Raw genomic sequence first — 10,808 nt, forward strand, 5'->3', positions numbered from 1 at the left:
GTGTGTGTGTGTGTGTTTTAAAATACAGTGTGCTTTTCACATGTTTTTCTTTTAATCTATATCACTCTGTAGCAGAGGTTTTTTTTTGTAAATTAGATGCCTCCAACATGACTTTGAGGGTGAGCAAGGGCAAGGAAGAGTTACCAGGTTGGGCAGATAACATTGATTTTGATCAAGACTGAGGAAAGAGAAATACAGAGAGAGAGAGAGAGAGAGGGAGGAGCAGGAGTAGGAGTAGGAGCAGGCTGTCTGCAAGACATCAAACTTTCCACTCTTCTTCAGATCAAAATTACCACCTTAGATGGGAATGAGAATTTTAATTAGAACTCGGGGCTATCTCATCTCAGAGTGTGTGTGGAGCTAAAAGACTAATTCCCACCACACACTCCCACATCCCCCCACCCCTACCTTCACAGGCCACTTTGTCCGTTATTTAATAGGCTCTTTGTTATCTATCTACTTGGGTTTGCCAGGTACTTAGAGCCCCTCCATTGGAATATTAGGTATTCTGATGAGGCAGGCAGCTGTGTGCTCCACGCAGATGGTGCCTGCTGTAATCAGCACTCTCAAAAGAACGGCTCTCATATCTCCCCCAAACTTATCCTTTTTATGATTACAAAACACAGAGCCGCAAATTGTTATGAACAAGATAGATATATTTACTGGCAGCATAAAATACAGTGGCGCCCAACAATTCAATCCCTTTCAGGTTGATTCGTATTGCTGAGTGCACTCTCTTAGATGAGGACATTCGGTAATAGGGACCATGAATAGCATTCAAATTCACCCGCTCCAAATGGGGTATTATGTGATAGAACTGGTAGAAATAGAGACCTTGTAGAAATGCTGTACAGTGTATTTAATCTGTTTGTCAGGGTGGTCAAAGACAGAGTCATAAGCTCAGGATAGGCCGGGCTGCAGCTGATGATATCAATTGGTTAAGAAACAAATGATGGATATCAGCACAAACACAACCACAAAAAAGCTTAACTGCGTTAATGGCCACTCCAGAATTTGATGCCATTGGTGCTTTCAGTGATGCAAGTTGTGAAAAACCGTCTGGCTTGAATTGTCTGTCTAGACTGTGTCCAGATTTCATTTACACCTCGTAATCAGAATGCATACCAACCCTAAATAAAAAAACACTTTCTTGTGTGAACCTCACAGTTAGTTTAAAAACAAATCACTGAGAATGCATTATTTCAGCAGGAAATCTGAGACACTGGGGAGGTTGTAGCATTGCATATAGTTTGTTTTGTATGTAAAATATGTGACTTGTATTTATAGCTGTGATCTGGAGCTGTATTTTGATTAAACAAAGATAGTACCAATAAGAAGAAGGTGTATGTTTTACACTTTTTATGGATGTCATAATGTGTTCTCCACATGTATGTGTATGTGAGTATTTCCAACATTACAGAGAACAGTAAGCGTTGTCAGGTGTAGGCTGGGACCTTATCAATGAAGCGGCTCAGCCTGTAATTAGTGCTATAATCACCTCCCTAATTCAACCACTGCTCAGCGTCTCACCCAGCTCGCTGCTCCTCTCCCACCTCTCCCCCTCTTTTCCCTGCCTCTCATACTTTTGTTTCCAAACAAACACTCCTCTCTCATACTCATACTGCCTCAGTCTTTTTCTTAATCTTGCTTTTTTGTCAGTTGTCTCTTTATTTCATCTCTTTCTTCTTTCCCACCCGACACCTCTGTCCTTCACCCGTGAGGATCTCAAGCCAAATGAGTGAATTCTTCTCATTAGTAGTGCACTGGGCCAACTTGCCCGGAGGGAGACTGAGCGATCTTAGCAGTGAACAGCTCAGCAGAGCTCTGAGGGGTCAATGAGCTAGTTAAGGAGTGATGTTTGATACTAGACTGTTAGGCAGGGGGGTGGGGAGGTTTATAGTTTCCTTCATTTGTGCAAAGGCGATTTAATACATATGTATGGGCAAGAGGGAATGTATGCACACACAACCCCCTTAAGGGAGTGAAGTCAATGATATTAATGACTTTATTTTAGTGGTACTTTTGCAAACAAATTACAAAATTCTTAACAGGGTAAACAAAGTACTTAACACAGTCATTAAAACCAAAAGAGAGGAATTTTCTCTATCCACTCCACTTCACAGAACTTCTTCAGGGCTGCATATTCCCAACAGTCCTCAGTCAGTATCTTTGTATAAAAAGACCATAATTCCATATCCATTATAACTTTGTGTTTCGTTTCTTTTTTTAAATCTTTTCTAAAGCCTTTTTAAATTTGCAATAATGTCCCAATGCTTGAGGCGTGCTGAAGTGCAAGGACGAGCTGGGGTATAAAATGCTTTTTCCAGTATTTATAATAGTGGCACAGCCGATGTACAATGTAACACAATGTAAAAATAACAGACTGTACGGCTAAGCATTGCACACTAACCACATTACTAAACAGAAGATATGTTAAAAACTAACAGGAAAGTACTTTGTATACTACATGTTTAAAAGGGAACCAGGCATAGGATGGCATTGCCTTTCATGAAGGCGCATGCCAAGATTTACAAGGTGTTGTATTAGGGAAGGAAAGGAAGGGAGGAAGGGCTGGCTGACTGTAAGGTAAAGTGGTGAACGTATTCTAAACATAGTGTACACTTAAACTAATATAGTTTGTTTTCTAAGGTGACTAAAACATGTTTTTCCGCTGCCCCTGTATTCAGCAGTGCATTGCTCTGCTTCCCTGCCGGGACTCCTCTCTGTTTTTTAAACTGGGGGCGCGCTGACCTCCGTCTACTGCAGGTAATATACTGACTATAAATAAGTACCTTATACAGCCCCACTTAATAAAACCATAACTATCCCTTTAATGTATCCTAAAATGGATGTTAAGGCCTGGTCTGTTTGGATTGCTGTATATTTATATTGCGTTTGTGGTGCTATATATTTGTACTTGTGCATCTCCCTGACAAAGCCATCAGCCTCCTCTCAGGCTAAACCAGACTGGACTGCCCTTCCTGCCCATTATGTACATCATGTCTGCTGCTTTTAAAAGTGAGAGCAGCTAATTTGATTTGCCATATTGAATCCCACCCAACCACACCTGATAACAAGATTTCTCCTCAGTTAACTATATATTTTTGCTGCCCCATCCCTTTTTGAGATGGTGTCACACAGAGCTGGGATTTTCTGTGTGCATCTGTGCTATGAGCTTGCATTTATGGCTAGACTGAGAAGAATAGATACCCTAATAATGTTGTCTATTCCCACATAGTTGTGGCCTGGTTTGATTGATGAATTACATTACTAAATTGCAATTTGCTAGTATTAATGACAACAATAATCTTTTTCAATTATTCCCATCAAAATCATTTCTAAATAATATGTCCATTATTGTTTGGCCTGTGGTCTGCTGTTGGATCTGTGTTACATTTGCCAACTATGTTAAAATCTATTTAACATGTAGTCTCATATGTAAAATATACCATGTATTAGTATTCTTATAAGGCTCTAAGACAGATGCTACTCTGTGTGTGTGTCTGCTTGTTTGTGCCAGTGTTTCTGTTTATGTGCGTGTGTGTGTGTGTGGGTAGGTATGGTTGTGTTTATTTGTGTTGGAAAGAAATCAGGAGGAAGTACAGCTGTCTATCTGTGTTTGTGTATGACTGCCAAAAAAGGCCTGGGGAGATGTATTGTGCGTGCACACAAACACACACACAGACTATAATGCAGCCGCCATGGGGCCACTTGGCATGTAGCCTTTCTTGCGCTGTTCTGTAATGTGATTTGTCCTGACTATTGATACCCCAAAACTCCCTGCTCTCCCCCCATAACCCTCTCGTTAGCCCCCACCCACCCCACTTCACCCCCACTTCCAATTTCCACACTAACCCAATTAGCATCTCGTCAATAATGCTCAGCATTTCATTTTGCTGCTTTAATTAACAAATTCAATTTGCTAGAAACTGCTGTGAAAACAAATTAAAAGCACGGCAAATTAAAAGCCCTCAGTTCCAGAGGATATAGCTAAGGTGATTACAGATGCGTCAAACGACTGTTTTCTTGTTTGTTTTATCTCAAGAGAGGAAAAGAGACTCATGAGAGGAGGGGAGACCTTGACTGAGGTACCAGGGCAGTATAAGATCTGGAACTCCAAGGGATGGGAAACTAGGCCTGGCGAGACCAAGGTGGGGACAGACTGGTTGGTGCTGGTGCACCCTTTTCCACAGAGAGGCACCACTACCCATTAACAATAAGGATTATTTCACAGAAGATAAACACCTTACACACTCATAGAATACATGCATATTTAAGTCTTCTCCATGCATTATTCAAAATCATAAAAACTACTACACTTTTTTGTACAGATAAAGTTTTTATTTTATCTAATATAACACAATTAGAAATAATACTATAATAAATTATTATATTAGCTGAAACATATTACTTAAAATATCCACCCTCTGGCAGGCTAGCAACACCTCAACCCTCAGTCCTTCCTTGCATGTGGTAAACTCACAGGGTTGTGGAGGAAGATTTTTCCCACAGTTGGGTGCTCATCTGTCGTAAAGCAGTTAAAGAAAGCTCCACAGTGGCAGTGTGCCAGGTGGAATTAATCACTAATGGTGATGCATTTTATACTTTTTATTTACATTTGAGCAGTCATTTGCCTGTGTTAGTGCTCTTTCTATTTTATCCTCAGTCGTGAAGTACCACTATTAATTAATTATTGATCATTTTTCTGACATTTAACAGCGATAATTGGGATATGACCGGTGATGATGGTTTACAGGTACATGTGAGGAATTAATGATATGGGTGCTATGGTTACATGTAAAGACACATGCTCTAGCACTGTTGGAGCCTCACCGATGAAACACAATCAGTGAAATTGCGTTTTTCTGCCCTTCTTGCCATTGACAGGTCTCTCTAATGGTGGAGCAGGTAGATGTATCGGCATGCAAACGGGTAATAATGGGCATTTTTCCATCCATTAATGGTGAACTGTGGTAGTGGAAGTCAGGTTCATGCATTTGTTTCCACTTCCACAACTGGGAGAGAGCTGAGAACTGAGATTTATGAAAAATGAGCTTTATAAATCTGATGAAAAGAATGCAAATGTATATTTGTGTTTTTGTGCATACACAGTTTTAATTATGGATCTACACAGAATTTAATGTGTCTGGTCCCTGTAAAAGAAATGTGGAAGAAAGGCGTGCCAGCTTTTCAGCCTCACAGTTCTATTCTTTTTGGATGTTTGCTTATTTTATTAGTTATGTAATTACGTAGACATGTCATTGTGCAGCCAAGGAGTTGAGAATGTGGAGTTTATTGGCCAAAAGACTGCATTCGGGTCTTTACGATTACGTACGATATGATTTCCAGTGTGTACTTGGAAAGCTGACTGGGTAGCAGCTGCAATGGTGGACAGCATCTTGAAGTCCGAGCCCATGGTTCTCTCCCAAGAAAACACTAGATTCCCCCCTTGGGTCGAGTGTAAGTTGCTACCCAACATGCAGATTGGTGCGATGTCTGTGTAGTCATGCATAAATTACTTTTATATTAGCATTTCCCTTTTCATTGTGCCAACCGTTATGGCAACCAAGTATCTGAGCCTGAAGGTGAAGCTCTGATTAACCAGTCATTTACCCTTAGATAGTGACCGAAAGAGCAAGATCTTGGAAACTAGCAGCAGTTCCGACAGGGTGAGATATTAAGATGTAGGTTTACATTGAAAGGAGCCATTTGAGAGGGTTCAGGCAGTTGATCAGGATATTGCCCAGAAGCTTCTCTTGAAGGTGATCCAGGTATATTAACTGAGAGACCCCAGGGACTCCAGACACAGTATATGGAAGGGTTAACTTTATCCAATCTTGTCTGGGAATGCTTCAGGATCCCAATAAGGAGTAGAAGATGTGGCTGTAGAGAAAGACGTCTCTATTTAGTTTTCTTCCACCATGACCCCAAACCAGATAAGTAGTAAAAAATGGATGAACATGTTTCTCAACAAGCAGACCTAAGAGTACAATTATATTCTTTAATTATGTTATTACATTATTTGTCAGTGTGTTAATTACATTACATGGCAGCCAGTAATAATTAATAATAAGTTAATGTGATGGGATCTTTGTCTAGCAACGTATTGTTTATGCTTGTTTATGTTTTTACATTTGCAACTTTTGAATGTGCCTCTTTTACTTTGTCTGCACTGTCTCTTTTCTTCTATGTGCTGTCTACCTGTCTTCATTCTGTCTGCCTGCCTGCTTTTCTTGCCTGAATGAAACTGATAGCTCGGTTGTTTGGCCGCCTTGGGAAACACACAGGCCTCAACATTCCAAGCAATCAGCAGAAAGGCAATGCCACGTATTAGATCTCATTCTGGCTGCTATCCCTGTCTTGGTATATTTCGACACAGACAGGTTATACAGGAGTAAACCAGACATGCTCCAGAACAGCACTATTCAACCTCTTGGCCAGCCCAGTTCACAAACACACACATACTCACCCAGCTAAGGGAACTGGCCATAAGCCAGTACCTGTGATGGTCAATGCAGCTTTGTTTAGCTCCGGTGTTAAATTGATTTTTAGGATCCAAGTCACAAGGCATTGGCAGCAAGCTGACTCTCTCCTGACATAGAGACAAAGAGAGAGAGAGAGGGACACATAGTGTACGGCATAACTTTCCTTCACTGACAGACTCAGTGGTGCTTGTGAGTGCAGTTTCCTCTTGTGAATTTGTCCTCTTTGAATGAGTGTCCTTAGAAGAACGTCCTGCTCCAGCTTCTTTTCATATCCTACTATGTCTCCCTGCTTATCATCCTCCCTGTTTTTCTCAGTTTCACTCTCATTCTAAGCTGTGATTAGAAGTTACCAGACACCAAACAGTGCATCCATCTGGTCCACACGTCAACATCTGGAGAGGGTGTTGACTGCTTTGACATGGGGGAAGAGAAACGCACGTCTCTCACAACTTGCAGATTAATTGTATGTGTGTGTTGTTGTTTTTGTTTGCTCTATTTGTGTTCCAGTGCATCTCGCTCAAACTCTTTCCTCCCTCCCTCTCTCTCCTCCGCTAGCAGCTAATTATTGTCCCGCTTAATTACCAGTAACACAGCAGTCCAGCCTGCTTCAGCTTTAAAGAACTATTCAGCACTCCATTCCGATACCTGATTGAACTCGGCTAAATGGAAAAGTTGTGCTGGAGAAAACGCTTTAGTCACACAACATTTTGTTTCATTTCTTTTCTAATATGTCTCCCACTGTCTGGTTACTTGAAGATAACAGACATTTGAATTTGTTTTGGGGATATCATAAAAAACAAAAATAACAGGTTTTGAAATGGAAAAAGACAGGAAGACACAAGAGAATTGTTCTATGGTTTGCACACACACATACACACACATGCACCACTCTTGTTGGATCCATAAAGGCAATAAACCAATAGGAACATACACGTCTCCTGACCTTCAGCTCCAATTAGGCCCTGAGGAGAGATGGGTGAACTTTTCAACCTTACGTCTTGTCTATTGATACTCCAATAGTGTTGGTGTGAAGACAGGGGGATCGGCAAGTCAATATTCAAGTTCACTGTTGTGCAGGAGCATAAGTTTCAGTTTCAGTCGCAAAACTTTAAAAGTTTGTTGACATCTCTGAAAGGAGCTCCAAGTCCCATATGGAAGAATCTTAGTTCCATTTTCCTTTCCATTCTCACATTTGATTGAAGACCGAGGACAGAAAATGATGGAAATATAAGACTATAAAACCAAGGTGGTTTTTCCGCCTATACTACAGGTCATTGGAGTGTTTTCTAAAGATAAGATATTTTAACACAGCAGAAGAGACCACACACTGTAATATAAGTGAAAGGCTGCCATCTTAAACTTTGAAACATTGTTTCTACTTTTTATTGTGAACCAAGAACAGTAGAGCAGTATTCCTTTAGACATTTGATCCAATGACATGATCAAAGATATGTAATTTCACATGGATTACTTTTTTTTTAACACGAATTATGCAGTAGACCTTTAAGGAAAGAAGAACAATTGTACAGAAGCTACCACCGTATTTTAGAATTGTAAAAAGTGATCTAGTATAGAAAACACACATGTCAAGTATGATATGTTTTAAATGAGTAATGTTCTCCTTACTAATCAGACCCAGCGCTGTTGGAATAGCTAGGCCATGATCTCTGCTCAGTAGTGCTGCAGGGTTGTCCTGACTGTGTGTCTGCTGCTGTAAGGGCATTGATTCAGCGTCCGCTGGTAAATACCAGGTCACTACACCTGCACTCCATCAGGCAGGGGTCAATCACAGCCCAATGGGGAAATGATGATAGGACAGAGTCATTCTCTCTCTCTCTCTCTCTCGTCTCTCTCTCTCTCTCTCTCTGTATAAGTGCAATTGTGTGTTGAGGTATCAAGTATGCTATCAGTGTCTTCAAGTCATTGATTGGTCCCTAGTGTTAAGATGTTGTCATTGATTCTTTGCCAGGTCACAGAGGAAACTCTTGGCTCAGCAGGAACTCTTAGGTTACTCATATGTGCACGTATATACACATACGCACATAAATGCACAGTCATGCAAAGGCACACACACATTGTGTTAACATTTTTATGCCTGGTTGATATAATGAACAGGAGACATGCAAAGTAGATGGTAAAACTAGAACTCTACATTAACAGTTGGACAGTTGTAGTTCATTTACCAGGCAGCCAAATCAACAAACCTTCACTATAATTGATGCTAGGTGACCAATGTTTCTCCTGCCAATAAAATCCTTAAAGTTACTAAATTCAATATTGCTATTTTGCCATTATTGCTCACATATGGACGGTATGGTTCTGGTATGGGAGATGCAGGCCCTCTTCTGGAGCCAGAAGAACTACCCCATGGCCACATGGTCCACAGAGGCCCACCAGGCTCAGCTCCAAATGCATGGTGAGCCTCAAAGAGATGCATATGCATCTACTTCTATGTCCATTGACCAGCAGACAAAGGCACAGACATTCTTGGACTGAGCAGTAATTCTACACATGGTGCTGGCTCTGAAACCAAACATATTTCCAGGGATTGTATAATCTCCTTTTCTGAAGTAGTTCACAAGGAGAGACACTGGACAGCAGATAATGTTGAGATACTTACTATGATCGAGTTTGTCCAGGGAATGCATGTCGGGGAAGTTCTCTGAGCAGTTCACATCATTTGGTCTTATTATAAACTAATGGATGGGAAGTGAAAGTGTCAGCCTACCTAACACCAGCATAAGATATTTAATTAGAGTACTACATATAATAACACCCGAAGCCATGATCAATGATTAGCTGTATTTTTTAGGCACTCAGACTTGAGGGATGAGGAGTTTTCAGCTGATTATCACTAGTTGTAACCACCAGGCTGCCCAGAAAGGACTGTTGGTCCACAAGTACTGTGACAGATTTCTGAATTGTGATTTGTAGAGGATGAAAAGAGATGGAGCAAGTGCAGTCCTGTGTGGACACAACCTGACCTTAGAGCCCTTAGTATGACTAAGCAGAAGCAGGACTTTCAGATCTAGAGGAACCTCCACAACGGTGCTTTAGCATGTAAAGCCATCAGTGTCCTTTGCATGCATTCCACAGAAGATCTCATTCAGTGGTTGTCTCTGCACAAGAAGACCTTATACAACCAGGAGATTACATGCATTTTCTTTATCCAACACACATCTACAGCTTGGCCAGAGCTTCTTTAAATAAAGGGGAAGAGACTTGCTGTCACAGGTAGTAATGCACTTGTCAGACTTGCCCACTGTCAGTCGAACATTGATAACACACCGACATTAGTGAGAGCACACCCCAGGCCACCCTAGCCTCAGACTATGCACTGAGGGGACAGCTTGTTATCATCTGCTTGGCAACACTGCACTGGGCCATTATTGACCAGCTGCATCAAGTTATTGCCCTCAAACTGTAAATTTGAGTATTGGAAAACAGACGAGCGGGATGCCATGGTCATACAGCCTACACCCATGGGGTCCTTGTTCAAAAAGCCGGCAACCTGACAGACTGCCTGTGACATAAAGATGGGAAAAACGGTCTTCATAGCCAACTTAGCTGCTCTTTTAATTGGTCTTCATGAATATTTAATGAAATCATGATGGAATTGAATCCTGTTTTTTAACTGCTATGAGAAAAAGTGGTGGCATAGCATGAAATATCTTGGTGCGTGTCTATATGGCCATATGCATATAGTCGGTGGGTGTGTGACTGCATACAGCATCAGCAACATGAATTATCTGTACATGCCTGATGTTGTGCAGATTATCATATTACTGCAGTCCACAGTCCAATAAAGGCACCAGCAGGGAGGACTGTGCGCCCTGTGCAGGTGGCCTTGGCTGTCCTCCCCACTCCTCTCAAGAGGAAGCTGCTCTCTGCTCTCAGAAGGAATAAATCTTTTATTTGGTTTGTTGTATTTTTAACCAAGGGCTCCTGGTCACGCAACAAAGCCCTGCTCGCCATCCCCTCTGCTCCCTTCCTCTCTCTCCTCCTCTCAGTACCACAACACACATTAACTGACACTGTCATGCAAGTGGAGACATAAGGAAACAAACTAATCAGGTTTTTTTCTTATATTAATAAGTCTAATCTTTATTGTGTTCATTATTTACATATATTAATCAAAGATGTGTAATGTATTCATATGGAAATATATAAATCTTGAACTACTTACATTTTGTGGTTTTAGGAAGCCTTACATCCTGAACACCTGTATTCCTCTGACATTATGATGTACTTGATCTTAGTCGGCTAGACAGCCACACCCAAACATAACCTAAAAAGCTCATCCCATTAGCTCATTCTTACCTC

The sequence above is a fragment of the Morone saxatilis genome, unplaced genomic scaffold (assembly GCF_004916995.1).
Source record: "Morone saxatilis isolate NCDOM2014 unplaced genomic scaffold, NCSU_SB_2.0 Contig12, whole genome shotgun sequence".
Lineage (NCBI taxonomy): Eukaryota > Metazoa > Chordata > Actinopteri > Moronidae > Morone > Morone saxatilis.